Genomic DNA, 14,163 nt, shown 5'->3' with positions numbered 1-14,163 from the left:
CCTCAGTGTTGTGTTTCCTTACTGAAAGGTCACAGACAGTATGTGCAGAAAAGAACACCTCAAATAGTACAACCGTGAGCACTACAGTACCTCAGAGTTGTGTTTCCTTACTGCAAGGTCAAAAACAGTATGTGAAGGAAAAGAACACCTCATATAGTAGAACCGTGAGCACTGCAGTACCTCAGTGCTTTGTTTCCTTACTGAAAGGTCACAAACAGTATTTACAGGAAGGAAAACCTCAAATAGTATCACCGTGAGCACTGCTGTACCTCAGTGTTGTGTTTCCTTAGTAAAAGTCCACAAACAGTATGTGCAGGAAAGAGCACCTCAAATAGTATCACTATAAGCACTGTTATACCTCAGTGTTGTATTCCCTTACTGAAAGGTCATAAACAGTATTTACAGGAAGGAACACCTCAAACAGTATCACCGTTAGCAATGCTGTACCTCAGTGTTGTGTTTCCTTAGTAAAAGTCCACAAACAGTATGTGCAGGAAAGAGCACCTCAAATAGTATCACTATAAGCACTGTTGTACCTCAGTGTTGTATTCCCTTACTGAAAGGTCATAAACAGTATTTACAGGAAGGAACACCTCAAACAGTATCACCGTGAGCAATGCTGTACCTCAGTGTTGTGTTTCCTTACTGAAAGGCCACAAACAGTATGTGCAGGAAAGAGCACCTCAAATAGTATCACTATAAGCACTGTTGTACCTCAGTGTTGTATTCCCTTACTGAAAGGTCATAAACAGTATTTACAGGAAGGAACACCTCAAACAGTATCACCGTGAGCAATGCTGTACCTCAGTGTTGTGTTTCCTTACTGAAAGGCCACAAACAGTATGTGCAGGAAAGAGCACCTCAAATAGTATCACTATAAGCACTGTTGTACCTCAGTGTTGTATTCCCTTACTGAAAGGTCATAAACAGTATTTACAGGAAGGAACACCTCAAACAGTATCACCGTGAGCAATGCTGTACCTCAGTGTTGTGTTTCCTTACTGAAAGGCCACAAACAGTATGTGCAGGAAAGAACACCTCAAATAGTATAACCGTGAACAGAGGTGTACCTCAGTGTTGTGTTTCCTTACTGAATGGCCATGAAAAGTATTTACAGGAAAGAACACCTCAAATAGTATTACCTTGAGTAGTGGTGTACCTTAGTGTTGTGTTTCCTTCCTGAAAGGCCACAGAGAGCATTAACAGGAAGGAACACCTCAAATTGTATCACCGTGACTGCTGCTGTACCTCAGTGTTATGTTTCCTTACTGAAAGGCCACAAACAGTATGTGCAGGAAAGAACACCTTAGAACATATCACTGTGAGCACTGCTGTTCCTTAGTGTTAAGGCCACAAACAGTATTTACAGGAAAGAACACCTCAAATAGTACCACCGTGAGCACTGCTGTACCTCAAGGCTGTGTTCTGCGCTATCTGCTGTTTACTTGCTAACATATGATTGCACTGCCAAGAATAGCTCTTGTCATATAATGTGTATATATGTATATAATATGTCATATAATCTAGTTTGTAAATGATACCACAGTTGTGGGTCTCATCAGCAATGAGGGGGAAACAGCCTACTGAGAGGAGGTGAGACAACTGATAACTTGGTGTGGTAACAACAATCTGGCACTTAATGTGAGTATGACCAAGGGGATAATCGTGAATTTCAGAAGAAGCCATAAGAAACATTCCCCACTCACGATCAATGTGGAAACAGTGGAGAGTGGAAAAAGCACCACGTTTCTTGGGGTGCACATCTCAGAAGACTTATCTTGGTCTGTGAACAGAAATACCATTGCAAAGAAAGCACAGCATCACCTTTACTTTCTGCCAAGGTTGAGAAGAGTAAATATATTAACCCCTGTTAATCCTGATAAACAGTTTTACAACTTGGTATGACAACTTCTCCACCACAGACTATATGTCCCTTCAAAGAGTGGTGGAAGCAGCAGAGAAGATTACTAGGACCACTCTACCTTCTATTTAAGACTTGCACCAGTGTCGTTCTCTCGATAGAGCCAGTAAAATAGTCATGGACTGTACCCACCCTACATATGAACTGCTCCTGCATCTAGCATCTGGGAGGCATTATCATATCATACATTGCAAAATGGCCAGATTTAACAGGGGCTTCTGTCCCCTGTCCATCAAGCTACTGAACTCCAATAGCAACTTACATCTCGCTTGCCATTAGGGACAGTAGGTAATATGACGAGTGAGAAGCATATTTGTGTGCAATAACCTTAAAAGGTCTTAAACACACTGCAATTAATCTAACAGAGTGTAATCTTATTCTTGTGCAAAATATCCACTGATGCTAAAACAGCTGCCTGTGCAATAAGTAACAGCTGGGACATTTTGGTGCAATAAATATCATGTTTACTTAGACTAGTGCCAACAGAATCCTGTGCAATAAGTAACAGCTGGGAAATCTTGTGCAATAAATATTGTGTTTACTTAGACTAGTGCCAACAGAATCCTGTGCAATAAGTAACAGCTGGGAAATCTTGTGCAGCAAATATCGTGTTTACTTAGACTAGTGCCAACAGAATCCTGTGCAATAAGTAACAGCTGGGACATTTTGGTGCAATAAATATTGTGTTTACTTAGACTAGTGCCAACAGAATCCTGTGCAATAGGAAGTAGCTGCGGAATTCTGTGCAATAAGTACAGTGTCTCTTTAGCAGAGTAAATGTCTGTTGATATGTAAAACAGGAAAATATTATGTAGTAGGAATGTTTAAATGTAGTAATGTGAATTGTTGTATATGTTAGATGTTTGCACATAGAGCTGGAGTAACACAATTTTGTTCAGTTGCACTTGTTGTGGAGTCTGAATGGCAATAAACTTTATTTGGAATTTGACTTTTGACTTTGATTGGGATGATTTTATCTTGCCTGAAGAAGCCTACGTTTGGCGAAAGTTTTTAAACTTGTGAAATGTTTACATTGAACATTGTACATATTTTCTATGAGCTGTTCCTGTTTCCAGTGGTTTGTTTTATTTTATTGATTTTCTGATTGTCAGGGCTACTACAGGCTTTGTGATCACCATAATCACCCTTATCATGACACAACCTCTTTTCTTTCTAAACCCAATATCAAAAAACACTTTGTCTAGATGCATAAATATGTCACAATACTCACTTTTATCATTTCTAAATGCCAAATCCATATTAATACTATTATCCAAATGTTTAGTATAAGATTCTAAAACATCCATAGTTGTCTGACTGTGTCTCATTAAAACTTCCATTAATTTTCATCCATGTATATTGAATAATTGGAGCAATTCTTTATGTAAAACGTTACCTATCCTAAGTCCCATAGCCTAAGGCCCTTGGGTATAATTTTGGCTTTAAAACATTCATGGAAATAACTGTTTTCCAATTGTAATTTGCAGAACTTCTTAAGTTTGTGTTCAAACATTTGTAGTTTTTTACTCACAGCAATCCCTGTAATTTTATTGTTCCAGTGAACTAAATTAAAATCAGTACTAGTCTATAGCCACTCAACCATATTGATAACTCCTCCTTCATAATTTTCCATACTTGGCATCTTCCCTCTACTGATTAGCTAATAATGTCTCCTAGCCCCACATGTGTATTTTATATAAAATACTGAGGTGGGGAGGTATCCCCCTGTTCAAATAATACAAAATTTGACTACTGTTTCCCTGTGTAGTAAAACATTTATATCCTCTTCCAACTGTTGATTAGATAGAAAGGGGGCATGTTGAGTAATCTGTTGCCCCAACTGTTCAATAAGTTTATTAAGGTTTCCAACTGTTGTCTCAAATAAATCCTGTGTTATGTAAGAAGAGTTGTGCATCTCTTTGCTATTCACAGGAGATGACATCATGATGGTGTGGGGCAAAAGCTAAAACATCCAAAAACCAATAACCAGAACAGGACAGAGCAACTGCAAAAGACCAACCAGCCTGACAAAAGAGACGGTACCTGCCAGAAAAAGTAACTCAAGTCATGGATAGAAACCAAGTACACTAGACCAAGCATGGTGTACATATCACAGAAGGTCAAGATGCAAACTGTGAAGATGTCTGACTGAACCATAAATACACACAGTCTCAATAACAGAATGCAAACATAGTCAAAATGACGATGGGTACACTCAATCTTTCCTTTAAAAATATCAGTGCAGCTTCATTTTCCACAAATACATTCAATTTAAGTGTTTTCATCTCTAAAACAGTAACAGGATTTCATCAGAGTCTATGCGACAGAAAAGAGTAGGGGTTCTTTATTGATTAACACAACATATACACATTGTTTACATTATTTACATATACATTTACAATTATTTACATTTTTATCTACCATATAATACAATCCCATACGCCTTAATCATTTCCCCACCCCTTTTTTCCACAACCAAACATATTTTCATCAAAATTTCAGACAATACACATTTTCCATTAAACTTAATTTTTTTCAGTCTGCAATTCCATAATGCCCACAAAACATAAAAGAGTTTTTTTATCAATCTTTTTCACCACTTTTTGTTGCCATTGTACGCATGTTCTATGGTTTTCATATTTAGAACTTCAACATTTTTGAAACTGTTCAAAATCTTATATTCACATGCCTTTTCCCATAATTCTTTCACTCTTGAGCAATTCAAAAAACATGTTTCATTGTTTCAACCTCACCACAATAGTTGTGCATCCTTTCTTGTATTCTCTTGAACACCATACTGGCTTTCTTTAACAAGCAATTTACCTGTTGTTAATTTTCACATAAAACATTACACTCATCATTTTTACACCATGCAAGTCTTATCTTAACCACATTTCTCTCTTCATTTCCTAAAAGCTTCCATGGGCATATGTAATAATATTCATTCATTATATTTGAATGCCATTATTTTCTGTTTTCTTCCCTACATATTTTATATTCTATTTCCATAAAACAGATTTTATCATGAACCTCTTCCATATCTTCATTTACAAAATCTTTACACCTTTTCCTAAACGTATTCTTTCCCAGAAATTCTTATAGTTATCTTTCATTATAACATTTATTAAATTCTTATATTTTCTTCTAATACTTTCAAAATTTTATAAAGATTCAGCGAGGCTGCTTGAACAATTGGATTAATTAATCCTAGTCCTCTGACTTCTATTTAACATACAAAATCCCTCTTCTAAATGAATTTAGCCTGGATCCCCATATAAATGAGAATATAATAGATAATAACTCTTTTTCATGCATAGTATCATAGAAACATCAGCTAAATAAGCAATTTTACCTAAAAGAAGGGAATTTATTAAATACACTTTTTCTTGTACGACAATTTATATGACTTCCAAAACATAGATATTTCTCCTAATTTCTGTATTACTTTTCCCGTTGTTTTTCTTCTATGTGTATTTATCCCAAATCTCATCCCTAATATATCTATAACCTCATTTTAATTATTTTATTTATTTGACACTTGTTAACCGGGATAGTCTGACTGAGCAAAAGCCCTTTTTCAGGAGAGGCCTGGGGAGAAAAGCTCTACAGTAAAACAAATTATTACATCATAATGTGTAGTTAGATACAAAAGTAACATAACTTAATACTGTAAGCAGACATTACAAATATACCACATTATTTCATACATCCCAATGGCTAGTAAGATACATTAGTTGAATACATTAATACTATATGCAGACATTACAGATATAACATATTTTACACACATCTATTATACAGTGATTTTTGGTATAACCAGATGTTCAAGGTGTAGCAAGAAACAACATGGTTAAATAGTGTGCAGAGAAGATATCCTGTTAGTAAAAAAGTTAATTAGGAAAGGAAACAGTTTATAGAATCGGAGATTGAGCATGTATATACGTTTTGATGGGAGATAAGGTGGGGGAAATAGGAACAGAGAAGAGTTAGGTGGATAATAAGGGGAAGCGAAGGTGAAGTTATGAGGAGGTTCGATGAGGAATATAGTGTGGAAGAATACAGGATGAGCTGGGCTAAGAGTAAGCAGATAGGATTATATGTGAGAAAATATTTAATAGCATAATAAGAAGAGAGTGTGAGTTGGGTTACAGGAGCGTGTAGACAGTTCAGGTAGGATAATTGCAATGACATGTCCAGGTAGTATTTAGGTAATCTTTGACAGCTTTCTTGAGGTCATGAGTCTTGTTTATTTTTTGTATAGACATGGTAAGTTTGTTCCAGGAGAGGGCTGGTAAATAGCTATACAGTTTTTGTCCATCATCATTAAATTGAATCCTGTCTATGTTATCAGTTGACCCAATTCCACTGCTTTTGCCTTTATTTATACATAATCCAATCATTATTAAATACTGATTACATTTTTTGATTCCTTCTTCCATCCATTCCTTATTCTTCCTAAGTAAAACTATATCATCGGCATAAGTAAGAATTATTGGAATTTGTATTTTTTCTGTTATTTTATGTTTTGCCATTGTCAGCTCTCTATTCATCCTAATGCTGCTTGCCAGACATCCCTGCCTTATTGCACACTCTATTTTTATTTCTTCACTTAACCACCCATTTAATATCACTCTCACATTATTATTCTCATATACTGACATAAGTATTTTTATTATTTTGTCACTTATACTATAATCTCTTAATATATCCCACAAAACATCAAATTGTATTCTATTCAATGCTTTACTTATATCTCCTACCATAACTTTAGTTTCCACCCCTTTTTTATAACATAATCTATTACTTCTCTCAGTATCCATAGTAAACCTTGACTTCCTTCATCTTTCTTACCAAAAATCATATCATCAAGTAATTGATCTGCATTATTTCTTAATTGTTTCCCTATTATTCTCATAAATATTTTATAATCGGTATTATTCAGCACTATGGGTTTCCAATTTCTTATATCCTCTTTTAACCCTTTTTCCATATTCAGTTCATAACCCCGGTATATATTTCTTTTTCTTTATTCCTCTTTCTAGCCATTCATTTAATGCTTTCACAAAATACACTTTTTGTCATTCTTCCATGTTATAATAAATGTAATACTCAGTACCATCCATTCTCATAGTTTTTTTCATATTTAATTCCTTTAAAATTTCATTGTGTTCTCCTAGACTTATATTTTTTCCAGATTCCTCTTATCCACTTCAATTAATTTCTTAACTTTCTACTTATGCCTTTCTTCTATATCCTTCTTTTTAAATGTGTTCTCTATATAAGTTCTATAACTTTAAATATCCTTCCTGTCCATTCACTCTCTCTCCTTCATTATTCTTCAAAATCCATATTATTCTCTCATTTTCTTTTATAATCTTATTTGGGTATGAAGCCACCTCTTCTTTATTCCCATGTAAAAATATCTTTGCTTATATAACATTTGTAATCCTCTCCTGATTCATTTCATATATCTTCTTCTCCTTTTCATCAAATGAGATCTTATTTTCTAACACGTCTGTAAACAGTTCTTTACTCAGTTCCCTATATTTTAGATTTTCTTTATTTTTCCTCATTACTTGACATTCCAAAAAAAAAACAATTATTATGCTTTTCTTTAAACGTTATCTATCAGTTTCTCCACTTTTTATTAAAAAATTCTCATTTTTGCATGATCTTTTGATAATTGGTTGATTTCTTTTTATCTTCCTCATCTAAGTCTTTTTCATTAAGTCTCTTAATTCCTTTACCTATTCTTATGTATCCTTCTTTTTTCCTGCACCTTTACCCATATATCTAGATGTTATGAAAAACCTGTTTCCTTTACTCCTCTTGTACTGTTTCCAAGCTATCAGATATTACAAAATAGTCAGTTTCCATTTGTATCTTATTTATTTATAAGTCCAATGTTTGTTATTCCATGTATGTCATTTTTTCATATGCCTTCCTAACATTATTTCCTTCTTTTCTTCTTTTTCTTAAATCACAGTGAATATTATATCCATGTTCACGCCTATATAGTTTAGAATTTGTTTTTAATTATTTATCTTTCTTTCATTGTGACATACACATATATTGCAATAATTCTATACACATCTTTTTTTCCATCTCTATAGTGCAATCTAAAACATAATACTGGAATACCTGAACATGTATATTTTCTCATACTCAAAATAATGTCTCCACCCCATAATTCTTCTGTTTGTAACCTTTCTTCTTTTTTAATATTGTCTTATCTTCCAGTATACTTATATTCATATCAAGCAACACACACCATTCTAAGACACCTATACTTCTTTTAATGTTTTTTATACTATTAACATTTATAGCTGATTTTCAGCATCCTTTCAATGTAATTTTATTATTTCATTTCACCCTTACCCTTTACCTTTTTTTATATTCTTTGGTAACTACACTCTTAAACTTTCTTTTTGTACCTTTCACCATCTTCCCTACAAAATTCTTTTTACCTCTCACCACTCTCCAATTTACATATTCATCTTCACTTGTTTCCTGAACCAATTTTGCCCTTCATTATTTTCATTTTTGTCATCTACTATTTTTTCTTTGTTGTTTTCATGTATATCTATTTGCTTGTCATACTCCTCCTCTATATTCCTGCCTAGATTATATACACATGCCTGTATTTGTTCTCATTTTTTGGCTTCTACATGTTCTTCACAATCTACCATTGCATGCCCAATTTTCCCACATTTTTTGCATATTGTATCACACTTCTTAGCTGTATGCCCCAGTTTTCCACAAATAAAACATTTTCTTTTATCACAGTTAGTAATCAGATGGTCATCTTTTCCACAAAAAAAAAATAAAAAAATAAAAAAGTAAAGAAAAACATGTTTTTGGTTGTTCCTATATTTAACATAACATATGTTTTCTTTCACATTTATCAGACATGGACTGTGTATAATTTTTTTCATTTTCCATTTTCAAAATCACTCCACAGTCCCATGCCCCAGTCCATATACTTCTAGCATCATAAAGTTTTGTAGTGTCCATCACTTCTCTACATACAGTCTTTAAATAGTCCTTTAATACTTCTTTCTCAATTTCAGTTTGAAATAGGACAATAAACCTTGTTGCTCTATTAAATGTTTGTACTACATACGAATTCTAAGGATTGCAGTCTTTCTTACTCTCAAATTTCTCTAAAATTTTCCATGTACTGTCCTGACTCAAACAAAATATCACAATATGTTTTTTATTAATATGTATAAAGGCTCTTACCTCTTTCATTGATGTTCCAAGAGCTGCAATCACTATGTCCCAAACCTCGAGCCATTTAAGCTCTTTTCCTTTATTACTCAGTCTTACTACGAATTTTCTTCTTGACATCTCCCTGCTTTCTTCCCCTTGATTCTCTCTTTCTTTAACCATTTGAGCGTTTGACTTTTTCTTTATTTCTATTTCTATCACCTTCTCCTCCTGTATTTTTCCCATGATTTCTCCCCACGGAGCTGCCATCTTACTCTCCAGTTGTGTACTCTGTTAAATAGATATCCTGCAACCATCACAATTGGAAGGTAAATAGATATCCTGCAACCATCACAACTGGAAGGTATATAGATATCCTGCAACCATCACAACTGGAAGGTAAATAAATATCCTGCAACCATCACAATTGGAAGGTAAATAGATATCCTGCAACCATCACAACTGGAAGGTAAATAGATATCCTGCAACCATTGCAATTGGAAGGTATATAGATATCCTGCAACCATCACAATTGGAAGGTATATAGATATCCTGCAACCATCACAATTGGAAGGTAAATAGATATCCTGCAACCATCACAATTGGAAGGTATATAGATATCTTGCAACCATCACAATTGGAAGGTTGTAACAATACATCCTTGTTGTGTTCCGCTATCTCCCTCGAACAGCCTTTCATGGAACAAACAATTCAAATCTTGCAAAGGTATAGCAACCTTCCTTTCCTTCTCTTCTTTTGGCTTTTCCTTTTCAAGTGCAGCTTCTACTACCAGTAGAGCTGTCATCAGTAGTCTACCACAAAGATCTGTGCTGGTCCCTTTACTGTTCAGAATCTATTTCTTGGTAGTCCAGGCTAAAGTCAATGGGCTTTGTCTTACTATGTTTACTGATGATTGCAAATTAGATGCAATCATCGAGTCCCCCAATGATGTTAAAATATTACAGCAGAGGGTAATGCAGGCTAATGACTGGTGCCAAAGCCACAGTCTAAAATGAAATGCAAAAGACTGCCATTATTATTGCATTTGTCAAAGTGGAATTCCTCATTAATTACAATATTGCCAGTACCCTTAAACTCAGATTCAGTGGTGTGAAACCTGGGAACACAGGTAGATAGCAATCTGAACTTTGACCACCAAGTTTCCACAGTGGTAAGGAAAGTCTTATACATTGTGCACCTCATAAGTACGGGCATCGCATCCTGATCTGAGGATATTATAATGCCACTGTACTTGACCCTCATCAGATCACTAATTGAGTACAATGCTCCCTTTTGCATATACCTCCCAAGACACCTGCAACAGCTGGAGAGATCACAGAGGTTTCTTACCAAGAAAATATAGGGTCTCCAAACCATGCCATGATGTATATAGACTGAAAGCCCTGTCACTGTACTCTGTATCATATAGACTGCTGGCAGGTGACATGTGCTTGACCTACAGGGCAGTCTCTGACCCTGCCCTGATGAAAATGCTGCATATCTGCAAATCTAATGGCACAAGAGTCACTCTGTGACATTAACAGAACATGCTTGAAAGACAGATATATCTCTCAGAGACTGTCACTCCTCTGGAATAAACTTCCAAATCATGTGAAGTAGAGCTCCTCACTGACCCTATTCAAATGCAACCTAGACAAATGGATGAGGGACTGTAAATTCACCCCAGGGGTGGCATCCATGTCCCTCAATGACATGGGTAGTTGGTGTTAACCATAGACTTGTTCTGTGGGTTATGTGCACTAAATAAAGACAATTGGAGCTACATTTGATGAACATGGCTAGGCTTTTAAGAGTTCTAGGGCTGCTAGCCTAGTATCCTCCTGTGAACATATGAACCTACATCAACAGTTCTTAGGGGGCATATTACTACAGCTGATATAGAAGCAACATGTAATTCAATGGCAGCGATGGCCATCAATACATTAGCTCACATCACAGGTTGCAATACCCTCTTATAGCTATGCTGTACAACCACACCACAATATAGCACAAGTTAATGACAGCAACACTGACATGTCAACTGATCATAGGGTCATAGTACACTATTAGGCTGATGGCCAACATCACATGACATCCTAGCCATTATTATGCATGAAAATAAAATGCCTATATGTATCTTATGGAAGATAGTAAGACTATTGTATGTATGTGTATATTTGTTGGAGAGCATTACATCCTGTCACTGTACATATGGGACATGTGTACCACACCATGACAGAGTTAGCAATACACATGCAGTGGTCTAGAGATGGCTTGCATAGGCTCATGTAAGGACTTTTCTTCATGATGTGTGTATGCATATTTGACATAAGGACATCCTCAACTCCTCTGTGGGAAGGATGTCATGTGGCCAGTGAACAAAGAAGGATGCATGGGGCTATGTGAAAGGTACCCCAAGTGGTAGTGAAATGAAGGGCTATTCCAAAAATCACACAATGTCTATAATGTACCAGCAACTAAATGCACAGTAATATAAACATTACACCTGTGCAACTATAGAATATGAATACCATGCAATGTCACAGTAAAAATACCACAGATGTCTGACTGTAACACTGTCACACTGCAGTATATGGAGTATGACAGCATCATTGTATGTATATTGAGGAGAACATCTTGCAAGCAGTGTAGGGCATGGATGTGGAGTCACATCTCTGCATAAAATTGTCTCAAAAGTGATTGTTGCATGTATAGACATGCAAGTCGCATGCTGTCAGATTAGAACACCTGTATGTGTAGTTAAAGTAGATTGCAAACACAGTACTTAATGTTACTGCCACAGCACATGTTTGTCTTGAACATTGTCAGAGGGTATGTTACACAGGATGACATAATCATTGTATGCTACAACAAGATGTTGAAGAAGTGTTGGACATAGCTGTGGACTCACATGTCATTCTAAAACTACCTATTTGCAGAACATACTTAACACAATCACTACAGCACAATTCTGTCCTTTAAGGTGTCTGAGAATACTCATAGCTGATGACATCAGCAGAATCTGGTGAGAGGAAGATGGTAATAGCAGTATGCCATATGCTGGTATAAGATGCTCTCTCTAATTCCAACCAAGTGAACAAATGTACACACACACACACACACACACACACACACACACACACACACACACACACACACACACACACACACACACACACACACACTGGTTGACTGTACTAAGTACACTGACTGGAGACCTCAGTATTTAATGCAAGTGGCACAGCAGAAATCTGACTCAGAGAGTGTTGGACAGCACTTTATAAGTGATGACATCAGCAGTGTATATTGAGGAGAATACGGCAATAACAATGCCCCACATGCTGGTATAAAATGTTCTCTTCAATGTCAACCAAGTGAACAAACATACACATACACACCAGTTAACTGCAGTGAGAACAGAACCCCTACCTATCTAAGGTACACTGACTAGAGACCTTGATATTTAATGCAAGCACCACAGAGCAAGTCTAACCTGGTGAGTGCTGGACAGCACTTTATAAGTGATGACATCATCAGTATCTGGAGAGGAGAAGATGGTAATAGCAGAGTCCCACATCCTTGTGTAAAATGCTCTTTAATCATCATTGGATGTTTGAGAGATGTTGACAGGCCTGAATGAAATAGATGGCATGCAAGTACAACTGTCTAAATATTGGTACACCATGAGATTGTAGTGATGACTGTAGGATACACAGTTATGATCTTCTGACTAGGCAGATACACACCAGTTTCCTGCAATTTGATTATAAACCATTCCTAAGTACATAGACTGGAGAACTCAGTACTTAATCCATATACCACAGCACAAGTCTGACTTTTATAAGTCTGCAGCACAATTTATTGTGGATGTCATCTTCATTGGAAGTTTGAGATAATATGTTGGGATGTCTGCCTGAAATGGATAGCTAGCCATGTAAAACTGTCAAGATATTATGGATCTGCATATTACCAGATTGATGAGTGTGCAAAATGTAGCATTTGCTGTTGTGTTTCTAATGTGAAGGTATACCTTAAAAAGAGAGCTTTGCAAACTATATGCAAACAGCTGTACACATTACTACAAGAACTGGAAAATCTGAATGTGTATTTCAGTACTGATGACCATGTGACAGAAATATGAAGGGATCTGTATGCGTGAGGTGGGTGTCAGGGCTGTATGTGTATTGCTGCACTGTCTGTGATAGTGGCACCCATGTTACTTTGTTTGCATATATTAAACTGTAGTAGTTTAGCTATTAATTTCTTTCCTGTGTTTGTTGCTTATTATCACCATTATTATTATCCAACCCTGACAATCCCTCACAAACAGCTAATGCCTTTAACTCTTTCTTCACAAATGCTATCCAAACATTGGCTAGTCACCTATCTCCTGACACCTCAAACCTGCCCACATCTTCTTCTACTCCACCTCCTGCTTTTCATTTTGAACCTATTCCTACCTCCTTTATCTTCATACTCATTAATAAACTAAAACCTACCACCCCTTCTGCCAACAGACTCCCTGCAGAGTTCCTTCAAATAGCTGCCAAAGCTATAGCCTATCCCATCTCTGTACTCTTAGAGATCTATTACAGAAGGAACTGTTCCCTCTATCTGGAAAATATCTCATATTATTCCACTCCACAAAGGTGGGAACTCCAATGACTTCTCTAACTATCGTCCTATAGCACTCCTATCCCCTCTTGCTAAAATATTGGAAAAATGCATACATAAACAACTACTTAACCACCTTCTCCAAAACAGCCTACTTGCTTCTTGTCAGCATGGATTTAGACCTTCCCATAGCACCACCACTGCATTGCTCTCCTTTACTAACTCCATCTGCAGTCTTCATCACCTTGTCTAAAGCTTTCGACGTGGTTAACCACCTTCTGCACATCCTTCCTTCTCTCTCACTTGATGCTCCTTCTATTACTCGGTTCACATCTTACTTAAATAACCGTCAACAGGCAGATCTCTGGAAAACGTACTGATCACCTTCCTATCTCTGTAGGGGTTCCTCAAGGCTCTGT

This window comes from Protopterus annectens, chromosome 12.part0 (assembly GCF_019279795.1).
Source record: "Protopterus annectens isolate FY-2018-M chromosome 12.part0, PAN1.0, whole genome shotgun sequence".
Lineage (NCBI taxonomy): Eukaryota > Metazoa > Chordata > Ceratodontiformes > Protopteridae > Protopterus > Protopterus annectens.
This window is presented reverse-complemented; position numbering follows the sequence as displayed.